Source organism: Cotesia typhae, unplaced genomic scaffold (genome assembly GCF_013202065.1).
Source record: "Cotesia typhae breed Kobodo isofemale line unplaced genomic scaffold, CoteBio_Ctyphae contig_4, whole genome shotgun sequence".
NCBI classification, from domain to species: domain Eukaryota; kingdom Metazoa; phylum Arthropoda; class Insecta; order Hymenoptera; family Braconidae; genus Cotesia; species Cotesia typhae.
In genome coordinates, this window is record NW_027423748.1 from 8,248,795 (window position 1) to 8,261,647 (window position 12,853).

The window sequence follows — 12,853 nt, forward strand, 5'->3', positions numbered from 1 at the left end:
TCATTGTTTTTTTAGTAACTTCAAAAAAATTTAACGCAGCTGAAATTGGTACATCATAACTTCACAGCCATTCTTTTATTTGCGTCAGCCGCAGTAAAAAAAGCGTCCACTTTTTTACGACAAATATTTTCCCAAACATAAAACTTTTTGCACCGATATAAAAATCTCTGCCTGTCATTTATTCGATAGTTAATAAAACAAAAATCCCCACAAAATGAAAACTTTGAAATTTTATTAACTAAATAAAAAACAATCAATCACGAATTTTTTTCTTTTTTGTCGATCATTTTAAAAATGAAACAACATGTGGTGATTCAAATAATTAAAAACAAGTTTATAATTACGTAATTTCAAAAGTTTAGCACTTAGCATCCCTCCATAAAGACAGAAAATCACACATCAGTTTGATACCTTGTACCCTACTTCCGATCCCAATTTATCACAATCAGCACCGTGAAATCACCAGTTTATTCTCAGATTCGGTTCCCTAGCCTTCTAACCCTCTTACTCTGTCGAAAAAATTTCGCCTTACAACAGACGACGTACGACATATAGGGAGGCCTTAAACAAAAAACATAAATATACTTTTTTACACCGATGTAGCGATAATAAAAAAAAAAAAAAGAAGCACTTCATCACCCTCACTCGGAAAAGTCTTAGCAACTCTTGGCACTTGGCCTCTCTCCAAAATACCTTTTGAGTGGCACTTATACTTTCTAATTCTCGCTAAGACAAAAAAGGTCCTGGTCTAGATCGAGCTTTTAAAAAGTTCTTTCTCCATAAATTCACCTAACGTTAAACGTAAAGATCAAAACACATTTCTTTTATCATTTATCAATTATCACCATCGTACCCTTACTCGCGATCAAAAGTGCATCAGGTAAAGAAAATTTGTATTGCATGGACACCTACCAAAGTCGAACTCTGAATCATCCCAACCTGAAACAACTTCTATCCTCAGGTTAACATATTTAGCGATAAAATCTCTTTGTTCGAGTCTTCTCGGTAACTTTTTCTCCATTAGTTTTGATACACCTTAGGTGTTAAACAGAGCTAAAAAATGTAAGTTAAACACAAGTTAAACACACATAGTGAAGATGGGGACAAAACGACTTGCGTCAAGTCATTCTACAAATCCTTATTCAAATTTGAGTTTTGAGTATTAGGCATTATCGAGAAGTGATCCGTGTTAAAGATTAACCAGCTTTGTTGTCCTCAGGATTGTGAACAGATGCGAGTAAATGTCTATAAAATTGACAGCCGCGTCATTTAGTCCATTACCTAAAACCTTAAACTATTATCTTTTATCAGATGATCGGTATTTTAACAACAATCGTTTTAAAATAACTTTTGGTATTAAGTATTGTATTCTATAATATACTTATACACTTAACAGAATTTTCATTTTCAGTTCTTCACCTTTTTTACTAAAAATAATATTGCGTTACTGATATGTTTTCGTTCTTAAACTTTTTCCACGTCATTTTACCCTCAATGGCTTGTCTTTACGTCTTTCACTTTAGATTTTATGGTGGTAACTATGTATACACTTTATATATATACACACACGTTCAAATAATAAAGGTATGACAGGGTAGACGTGGGCTCTCTCAGACTTTGCACCTTGCACAGCTTTGTAATGGAAATTGAGTGAGGTGGATGAGAACTTTGTCGGCGGACTATATATTATATAGTATATCAACGCAATTTCTCGCTACATGTACAGGAATGGGTGATTGTGGATGTCTGTGTATATCGACCTAGATTTCAACCTCTTTTATTAACATCTATAGCGAAAGAATATTTGACAGATTACTTGGGATTTTTGTATTGTGAAAAATTGATTTTTACAAGAATTAATTTTCTTTTTTCTTTTAATTTTACTTTTGAAGTATTAATTATTTACATTGGATTATGGGTGCATTATTTTTAAAAAAATAAAGAAATTTATTTAATTGAACTCTGGTATCTAAATGATGACGCATATTCAAACAATTTAAATGTATGGATGAAATTAAAAGCTCCAAAATAAATTATAGAATTGATCTCTAAAATATTACATTTAAATTAATTTATTTAAAATTGAGTTTATAAACTAAACGTTGAAAGCTTTGAAAACAAATTTCAGAATTATTCTATTTAATTTAAATATTCAATATTCAATTTAAATTAACTTACTTAAAAATATTATTAAATAAATATTAACTCAACGAATCACTTTATTACGCGATAAACTCCATACAATAATTCTTGATTGCATTTAAAAAACAACCATTGTTATAAAAATAATATTTATTTTTTTTTTTACTCGTCATATTTCTTCGCTTCTCATAAAACGTACATGTACAAAAACTTTTTGATTTAGCGGCACAATTAGTCGCGGTGACAAGATAAAATTAACATAAACATAAGTGGATGAAATTTTTTATTAGCGTTTGGGCTTGGCAAGCAGTTATCGGTTTCTTTTGAGCCCCACACCCGGTTGTACATTTGAAAAAAGTAAACCCGAGGGGCGACCGGTGAAAAATTATGCAAATATCTCACTAACGAACTTGAAGCGTCAAAAAAAGGCAATAAATATAAATTACTGGAAATATAATGACTGACATGCTGTTGTGTTTTCTTTTTTAATGTAAAGTCAATTTAGTTAATTTAAATAATTAATTAATATTTGAATAGCAATTAATACAAGTTGCTTTTTTTTATTTTTTAGTAAAAGGAAAAATTTTGTAATTTAATTTGTCGAACAAATTGAAGAATTTTATTGAACGGAGTTTCAAAAATGAAATATAAATATCAATACAAGGTATTTACTTATTATATAAATAGAAGACCGGATTGCGAAATAACTAATTGTCTGTTTATATAAATTCAATTCAATACAAACTTTAGTAAATATAAACGCGAGGTAGTCAAAGTGTATCAACAAGCAATTCCATAATTTAATCTCGTGGGAGAAAATTCAAGTATATATTCGATATAAAATCGTTATCGTTGTCACGATGGAGATGACAGTGTGTATGTATATATAATCGTTTTGTGATGGGTAACCCGTGAACGATCAGATGTATAAATAGGAAATGAAAGGAATGAAATTTTAATCGAAATTATACTCGATTTTTTAAGTTTACCTACTGGAAATCACCGTGAGAAAGGGAAATTGGAAAAAGGAAGAAAAATATACAGCGGTCGCGACTCACTTCTCATTCAATATTCGTGATATCTGCGGAAATCGAATTCACTGAGTACTTTACTTTGTACAACTATCACGCCCTTAAACTAACTGTACACTTTACACTTTTGCCAATTGACATTTCAATATCTAATTTTTTACTTTTATTATTCGTTATCTCTAGTAAATTTTTATACTTGCATAAATAAGATTATTAAAAGAAGAAAGTATAAAAAATTTATACCTCAAATGCTTTTTTGAGTTATTAAAAAAATTTTTTTAATTCATTTATTTGAATAACGATTTTCTACCGAAACAATCCGCTCGAAAAAATGAATTCTATTATTCAGATAAAATACTCCAAGCGATGTAAAATTGGATGATAATTAAATAATGTACAATGCCTTGCATGGATATGTCCATTAATAATTAAAATTGAAATTTTAATTAATCCGTCTATACAATCACATATTTTTACGCTCTCCACAATATGAAAATAAAAACGATGATGAAATAATATCCAGTTACATCTCGTCAACGATAAGCTTTCCCGATTTTTCGACAATTGAATTTAAAATAATGAAAAGTATCAACCACAATTTTAATTTCAAAATCCACTTCATATTAATGAAAACTCTTTTATTAAAATTTAATCTTTTTATTCAACCACTGCCTTCAATATTCAACAAATGGTATTAATCATTAATCATTACATCAAAGCAACTACAAATTACGGCATTTAAAATCTCATAAAATATTCTTTGTTTACTCTAAAAAAAAAAAAAAAAAAAAAAAAAAAAAACGGATAATCTCAAGCTTGACATTTTCAGTTAAAATTCAAAGGTTATTTTGATATTGTGATATTTAAGTAGTTTTCATTTCTCATCCTCAAATAAATGTTTGTTCTCCTTGTACTCCACCCTCGTTCGAGTGAAGCATTCTTGAACTGACAGTAATTTTTATTATTGCATTTCCTTGTTATATCCGTTTGCGCTTACAGCAAGCATCTAAATATATAAAAGTCGGCTTTTTTTTGTGTTCTATGACTGCGACATTTCATTTCCGTGTCAAATGAATTTTTAATTTACATAGACATTTTAAAGACAATAATAAGACAGCAATTTTCACTTGGCTCATCGGAAGTGATCAATTATTGAAAGTGTTTGAAAGTATTTATATTCAGCAGTGTCTATTATTCATGCTCGCTATTATTCCGACCGCTAAGTATATATTGGGTGTCGTGTGAAACCAAGAGAGAAACGTGAACAGGGTGGCCTACATCTGTCTTACAAGTCGACGACCTGAAGCTAGAACCCAAGTATGGCCAGCAAAAAAGCTACCGTCTACCATCTCTACATCTATAATTTACCATTTAGCATGTACTGGTGCCAGTAAATGCAGTAGAGTACGGAATGCACCAGAATTATGCGCTATACTTTGGCTCTAACAAGAAACAATAAAGAGCAGCTACTTTGCAAACGCAAATCTGGATGGATCACGAGTATAGAGGGTCGAATAAATCCACTTTTCAAAGGTTCTCTTGGTAGACGGTTACATTGGTTGTTACACAATTACAAGAGTTCATTGTTTGCATACTAAAAGTTGGCAACTCTTACCTCGTACCTCCTGTCGTCGTGATTGCTTCGGAAGTTGTTGATCACTGACACAGGAAATTGATGAATTGAAATGGCGAACAAGGATCCAAATGTTAGAAATTTATATAATTGATTTGCTCTATTTGAGGTTCGCTGAGTTTAAACGCTCCTTGATGCTCTATTGAGTTTATAATTCTAAGATGGAAGATGGAAACTCGGACTTGATTGAAATTCGGGACTCCAGTATGCACATATAATATGAAGCTACTTCTATCAACCGCAATGTTCTTGGATTTGGTTCGTCGATATTCAATTTAAAATACCTTTGATATAATCATTATTTTTTAGGGTTTTGTTGTGAAAACTTTGAATTAAATTACATCATTTATTATGATGTCCATAATATGAATATCATATTTTGATAAAAATAAAATTTTATGTAAATGTTATATCAATAATTGTGTCATATTTAACTAAAAAAAAATTTTTTTTTTTAATATTTGACGAAATACTTATAGAGTTCAAATATAATAAAATTCATGAGATAAAATTTTTTTTTACTACTTTACTATATAATTTTTACACAAAATATATTTGTAAAAAATTCGTCGTTTTTTTATAATTGAATGTGACTTATAAAGATTTATAGAATAGCAAGCATAAAAAAGAATTCTTAAGATACTTAAAGTATAGTTCGGAAATTTCAACCCTAAGTGAAGTTTCGGAATTCAATAACTTATTTTAGTACTGTTTTTAGATAAAACGATTTTCTTTTCAATCATAAATGACCAATGACAAATCAAAAAAAAAAAAAAAAAAAAAAATTGAATTGTCTAGCAAAATCTTCAATATAAAAATTCTCTTGTAATAAAACTGAGAAATAAAATTTTCTCAAGCAATAAATAAAAAAAAATCCATCCACTTAACCTACTTAGGTTAATGCTAAAAAACTCGATAAAGATAAGAAATCAGTATTCAAAATCAGGAAGAGTTTAATTTCTAAAAATATTTTCTTTTCTTTTCCAAGAGCACAGATTTGATCTTAAGGATCAGAGCAACATAGGCATTATAGATCTAAAAATAGTATTGTCCTGAGCTGATGCACGGTGTCAGTGCCCAATCGATCAGACAAATTGAGGAGCAAAAGGATGTAGAGAATAAAATGTAAACCCCAGGTACACAACTATTTCAATGGAATTCAACAAATATCCAGGGGCACGCGATCGGTAAAGAGATCTCAAAATTTACTCGCCCCCTTCTCCCTGCCCAAAAAAAAAAAAAAATAGAAAACTCTTCAATCATATAACATATAATCTTTTATATTTCATTTTATTATATTATATTTATTCAGTCCTTTTTTATTTTATTTTTTCTCGTATTGATATTTTCAATCATCACTTTATTCGACGGACGACAATCACAAACTGACAATGACAACAACGCCATGGTCGACCGACGCGACTTGAGAGCAACGTTTTAAGAGGAGCTTTAGGAACAGATTAGAGGTTTCTGGTGCATACACGGTAGCACACGCGTCAACGGTTTAGGTTAGAATGACATGGGAGAACCACATCAGTTGGACAATTCGACATTGTCGCTTTTGATCAAAGAGATCCTTATAGCTATAGTTGTATACTTGTACTTATAAACTAGAGTTTACCCCCAAGCCACTTTAAGTAAAATCCTAAATCTGTATAACAATTTAATCCTGCAGGTTGTCGAAGCCTTTTATTCATTTTTTCAAATCAAAATTACTTATTTTTCTTTTAAACTTCTCATTAATAGAATTGTTTTTTTTTTTTCCATCCGATAATCACAAATAATAATCCCTCATACACTAAAAAATTCACGGATGATTTTTAATTGACTTAATCTCTCTAAAGTGGAATTTTTGTAGAGAAGGATTTTACTTTTGTTAATTAATTCATTAAATAAAAAAAATTAAAATGCGTACTTGAAAAAAATTGCATCAATATTTTTTTTTGATTTTTACAAGTATCGAAAAAAATTTTTCGAAAAATTTTTAAGATAAGGATTTGTGTTACATTGAAAAATTATCAGGCGCTTTGTTTTAAATTATTTAGTGATCTGATAAAAAAGCAAACTCTATTGAACAAGTTACGAGCTCCCTCGATAATTCGCGAGAACAATCGAGCTTGCGTAGATTCCTCTCGACCTCATAGAGCCAGACACTGGGGGTTCAAGAGCTTACTCAATGTCAGTGGTAATATGCTGAATCACTAAACTCTTCTGTTCTTTGTTGTCCCTTTGTGATAAGTAGCTTTATGATCCACACCCACCGGTTTACCAGCATAAATAGACAGAGAGTCATCTTCATCTTCATTTATTTCAACGAGGTCATGTAAATATGTCCCTCCAAATTTATATACATATGACACTCTGCACCACAAAGTTACTGTTGCCGTTTATAAAAAATCAAATATGAAATATGATGCAATATACTTTTTAATTTAAAAATAAATGTCACTGACACATGAATTTGAATTGTATGATATAAAATTGCTTATGATACAAAATTTCAAGTGCTGAGTTAAATATTAATTTAACTAAAATTGATTTTTATGATATATTGGAATTTTTTGATCATTCAAAGATTTTTTTTAGAGAAAAAAATTTCATAATTTTTTTTTAATTTTTTGGTACATTTAAAAATGAAATGAAACATCATACAATGTCAGAAAAAATTTATTGTTTACCGAAAACATTTTTAATACTTTTCAATATCTCCTGCCCCAATATGTTATACATTATATGTTGCCAGCGGCGAAAAGAATACGGTTATAATTTTTCGCTTATAATCCTGCCAACAATATAAAGCAATTTTTCTACATACATAACGTACCTATACCCTAAGAAAAAAAAATATCCAACCCCATTTATCTGTGAAATATATATTAATATTAGCTAAAAAAAGAACCTAAGCAAACTTGTCGCTTTTAACAAAAAAAAAAAAAGTCTACTCAAACAAGAATTCCTAGAAAATTTGAACTTTTGGTAAAGAGATATTGGAAGCCAAGTCATTCAATACATTATATTATGTTATATTACCAACAAACATTTATTGTGTCTGCAGCCATGATGCCAGCTTGAATACATATAATGTACAATCGTGTATCGTTTAAAGTTTTTCGACCCTTGGTTGTTGGCATTACAGACGGTATGGGCAAGCGATGCGCGTGATCCTCAAATGTGTGCTCAAGTACTTACACCCAATAAAAACGGGACGTGGTATGTACAGTGTACATATATTATACATTATACGCCATGGGGACCAAGAGATAAAAATACACGGGGTTGGATTGCGGCCACAGGAAATTCAGAGAGTCGACATTTATAATAAAATGAGGATGAATGAATTCCCATCCTTTATAGGGTATGTGTTATTTGTCGATCTTTTTTTTAGGGTATTAAACTTCGAGGAGCATATATTAACGAGGACCGGATATTCATAACGCATTTATAATAATAGTTATTATTATTATTTGAATATAATAATCATAATATTGTAGATCATTTTTTTTTTGGCTCTAATAATTCTAAAAATATTAGAAATGTATGATTTTATTGAAAATATGAGAAATGAATTATGTTTTTGTAACACGCGCTCTTAGCTTTAAGAAAAAAAAATTTTTAAAGCCACACGGAAAAAAGAAAAATGGAAAAATTACAGTTTCAGATTGTAATTATTACATTTAAATGTAAATATTACATTCTACAATTTAATTCTTATAAAATCTGTAATAATTAAAATTTTTCCATTTTTTTTTCTTCCGTGCAAAATGGTGTTTATAAAAAAAATTTTTGTTTTATTTTCTAAAGTTTTGTTTTAAAATTTCTGACTACGAAAAATTGAAAATGAAAAAATATAATACTCTTGGAATACTAAACGTTGAAATTAAAAAAAAAATTTCATTTATAAAAATTTAACTTTTCACATTTTCAATTTTCAGAAAGTCAAAAAATATGAATTATATATGTATATATTTTTTTATATCCATTTTTATTTTTATAAGAAGCTTATCAAACATTTTAGTTTGATCGAATACTAAACCAATTTCTGTTTAATTCGACATGTTGATTGACGTATACATTTTTAGAAAAAATCACAGCAAATTATCGTCTTACTCTCATTCATAGCTTGATATGACCATATATAAAAAATCTCCGAGAATATTTCTCTGAATTTTATTTTAGCAAAAGATAAGAGATGAGGTCAGAAAATTTTCAGGCCAGTTACACGGCCCTCTTGACCCACGGATGAACACAATACAACTATACTAACAAACTCAGTGGAACAAGAGCGTGGAACTGGGTACGCGATAAAAAATGAATCAAACGGTTTGACAATAATAGACAACTAATGCACGAGTTTATAAATATAGAAAAAAATTTTAGAATAAATTAAAGTTCAAACAGAGGAAGAGTTTCCGCCACAGATGCATTCTCTTGAGGTGCATTAATTTTTAATCTAAAACCTGAGGAGAATGAAAGCGAGCAGTATCGTCATATAACGGACAGTCAACTTGGTTGGTACATACAAAATGAAAACTGCAGAGCCAAGAGTTTAAATAAGTTAAATGGAAACGGTGTGCAATATAACGTTCATGTTCCCAAGCGACATTATTAAAGATTAAAATTTAAGGCCTTATATTTTTGCACTCGCGGGATTCCCAGTTGGAGCAAGAGTTTCTGTCCAATTTTTTGCAATTTTTTTTTTTTTGAGAAAATTTATACATCAATTATTGATTTACGGATAAAATGATAAAAACATTGCATTGTAATGAGCCAGACAATTTTTGTAAATTTAATTAAAAAAAAAAAAAAATTAACTATAAAAATGTCTAAAGGCAAATAAAAATTCACAAGCAATTCTTTAATCTTTTAATTGCTCTGTCTCGATCAAATAAGCATGCAATTTTTATCTAATTTTCAAAAAAACTCTTTAATAAATTGCCCAGTTTATTTTTCATCAATATTGAATACAATAAAATACAAAAAAATGTTTATATACATTTTAATGTTTACCCAAAACTTTATCAAGCGCCAATCATCCCGATAATACAATACAAATTTTTTTTTTGCCGGGTGATTGTCTGCACAATAATTGCCAATATCCTGCTAATGGTATCCCGGCATTATTATCAAGAGCGTTTAGTTTAATGCATCACATCGCGGTGTTTTTCCAAGCTCGCGGCAAAATAAAAAGATTATCAGAGATTGGTAATTTTATTTCAACTCCAATTGGACTCGATTCCGTAAAATAATTAATAATAGATTACTTTAGCGCAACATACGATTGATTATAATTGATAATGGTAGGTTTTTTGGGGAGGAAAAGTATCTAGACTTGAACATAAACGCTGAAGACTCTCGAGTAGATAAGATTAATTGAAAAGCTGATGGAATTAGTAACAGCTAACCAATTTTCCCAAATCATGTTGATCTTAGTCCTTATCCCGTCGACAAGATAAAACGCCCTCTATATGCCTGTCAGAGCATTACCATGGTATAGTATACCGCCCACTGACAGGAAGAGGTCACTTATATGGAGAGTCTGATCAGTTCAGTACCTTGCTCGCGTAATTAACGGCTATAGAGGAGTACGGCTGACATTTAATTGCTTGGCCATTGGAAAACCAGGCATACAGACGCTTGATCTTGCTCTTCCATTAACATATATACATGTAGGGATGTATATTGATACCTACGTACAATAGAATCCAATCGATGTGATGATTGTATTGGAAAAATTGACGGGAACTGATACCAAAGTTAACCGATATCCAACTAATGCTGATGGTTATAATCCTATATCTGTTTTGCATTATTTTAGATCATTAAATTTCATGTTCTTCGCCACAATATCAATACATCAATACATACACTTGTTATTGTTACTTATTACTATTACCAATTGTTTATCGGCTATCGTATATGTGCTTTATCGCTTCAATTATTAGATTTTCTGTAATAAAGAAAATTCATTTTTGACATCATCTTTTGATACATTTTTATTAAATTATTGATCGATGATTAACATCAGTAATAAAATATTTAATGGGTCATAAATACTGACGTTTCATTTTTGAATGTTGTTTTATTATAAAAGATAAATCTAAGTTTAGATACTTGGAGAAGTATACGTAAGGGAGTGGGGAAACAGTCAATTTTTATGGGTGGGCAGAAGATTTTATGTGGCGGGGGAAGTGACGAAAATCTAGACGCATTTGTCCGTCAGAAGAAAAATAATTAAAATTTTTTTTTTTTATTAAAATGAACCGATAAATAATTTTTTTATTATACTAATGAATTTATTTAATTTTTATTTATTTATTTATTTATTTATTTATCATTTAATTTATTTAATCTATTTATTATTAATTTATTTAATTTAATAATTTATTCAATTAATTTATTTATCACTTAATTATTTAATCGGCTCACTTGCCTAGATTTTTGGACTCTCAAACGATTATACCGCTTAATTTTGTAATTTACATGATAAACTGGAATATTTGGACCAATCAAAATACCATACGATTGGAAATTTGTATCTGCTTTTGAACTTGCCTGAGATGAAACAAAATATTTGGCTATTACGTTACTTAAAATAAAACATTAGCAAGGAAGAAACTATTCTTCATTCAAGAAATTTTTTTTTGCACTGAAAATATTCTTTTCATAAATATTTCAGTCAAAAAAAATTTTTTATCTTGTTAAAAAATTTATTTTTTGTGTATGATTAATTTGGTTAAGGTAGTTAGGTCGGGAAAGAACTAAATACTCACCGGAAAAAAAATTGCGAGAATCGTTACAATTTCAAAAACTAGTAACACTGATATTAACTTCATTTTTTTTTTTTTTTATTTTAAATGCAATTCAGTTGCTGTCTTGAACAAAAATTAAGAATGAAGAAAAAACACATCACATGTTACATTTATATAGCTCAAAATTAAAAATGTTATTAATACATTAATATCAATTGAAATTTTATTAGAATAGTATCCGCGGTGAATGACTAGATAAAAATTAAATTTAACTTTTTATTAGGAAGTGATCAATAGAAAAAAATTATTTATAAAATTAGTTAAATATACATTTCTATTAGAACAAATGTTTAATCTTAACTTCTACCGTCCGCAATCGATATTGGCTAGAAACTTTAATAATAACCATCCCCTTTTAATTTTTAATTGATGAAAAATGTCAAAGTAATTTTTGCATCCTGATGAAATATTTTATTTATCATCAAAAGTTTGAAGAACTTTTTTGATTTCTATTTAAGGAAAAAATAAATTGTTCCTTTTTTTTTTTTTTTCAAACAGTAAATTATTCAGACGACAATTATACAATAACTTGAGTTTTTAGATATCTTCTAAAAATATCGCGAAATTATTATTCTCCGGATATCTCGCCCAATAAACTCTCGGGTTTTCATAACCAGTCTTATCATAACTGGTCTTTAATTTTAAGACCTCCATAAATTCGTAATTTACTATCACCACTAAAATCATAGCAGAACACAGTTCCGCGCCATATTTCCCCGACATTTAGGTATAGTTTGCAAGCATAACCCCTTACAAATGTGAAAAAGACCGCACTGTATTATATATATGACATATAATATAATATGAACAACAACTACACGCTGATGATCATAAACAGAGGACATTAAACCGCAGGCGACCCCAATTGTTAACTATCAGCTATTTTAGGTCCATCATCAACCAGATATATAAGACCAAAAAATAACCGAATTATTTTAACAACCCATAAAAAAGTGATTAAAAAATTCCAGATTCCATCTCTATTAAATAACGACACATAAAAACCCACCCACCTACTATAAATAAGGAACAATAATAAAAAAGAAACATTTATCGTGATCATCGATCTTGAATGGCGTAGTAAAACTTTTCACAAAAGACCATTAATGAATAAACAACCAGGTAATTTCCTCGAAAAATAGTTTTTTAAGAATGTACTTGACTCGAGATTCTTGAGAAATCTCCCGCTGTCAGCATTGTAATTTTAAAATTCTTCGATTCATTCATTCGTTTTTAAA

At 29.3% G+C, this 12,853-nt stretch overlaps 1 long non-coding RNA gene across 1 annotated transcript in view; it reads left to right on the forward strand.

Annotated features, from left to right (window-relative positions):
- LOC141527203 (uncharacterized) overlaps positions 1-12,853 on the forward strand; it is a 70,051-nt gene that overhangs the window by 25,194 nt on the left and 32,004 nt on the right. The gene's annotated exons all lie outside the window — the stretch shown is intronic.